We start from the raw sequence: 508 nt of genomic DNA, 5'->3' as shown, positions 1-508 counted from the left end.
ATATCACATGGATGAGCCCATTATCTCCGACCCATCCCTAGTCCAAATGGAAGGCAGGCCCATGACATGCCCAGATATTTCCCAATAAATATCAGGTTTGAGTGTTTAATTCATTTATTATATTATTTTTCAGCAACATCCTTAGCTGCTCTCCACTTATATCCCCAGTCTCTGACTTGAGCGTCGGAGGGATTACGTCAGGACATCATCCTGACCTCCTTCTAACGGTCTTATTCATGATTTCAGGCTCAAGACAATTTCGAAACCTGCGTCTGGACTAGTGACACTTGCTGGAATCAGACCCTAAATTTCTCGTGAGTATCAATATATATATTCCGAACTAAAAAGATTCTATAAAATAACAAGCCAAACTAACTCGTTATATATATAATCTTTGGAAATCGATCCCATTGACCAAAACTCACGACTCTCACTTTTAAAATTCTTAACTCACACAAAGAGACCATAAAATAGCTGACTTTTGGATATCTCCATGGTTGACTTTAAT

The sequence above is a fragment of the Primulina huaijiensis genome, chromosome 5, assembly GCF_012295235.1.
Source record: "Primulina huaijiensis isolate GDHJ02 chromosome 5, ASM1229523v2, whole genome shotgun sequence".
Taxonomy (NCBI): domain Eukaryota; kingdom Viridiplantae; phylum Streptophyta; class Magnoliopsida; order Lamiales; family Gesneriaceae; genus Primulina; species Primulina huaijiensis.
This window is presented reverse-complemented; position numbering follows the sequence as displayed.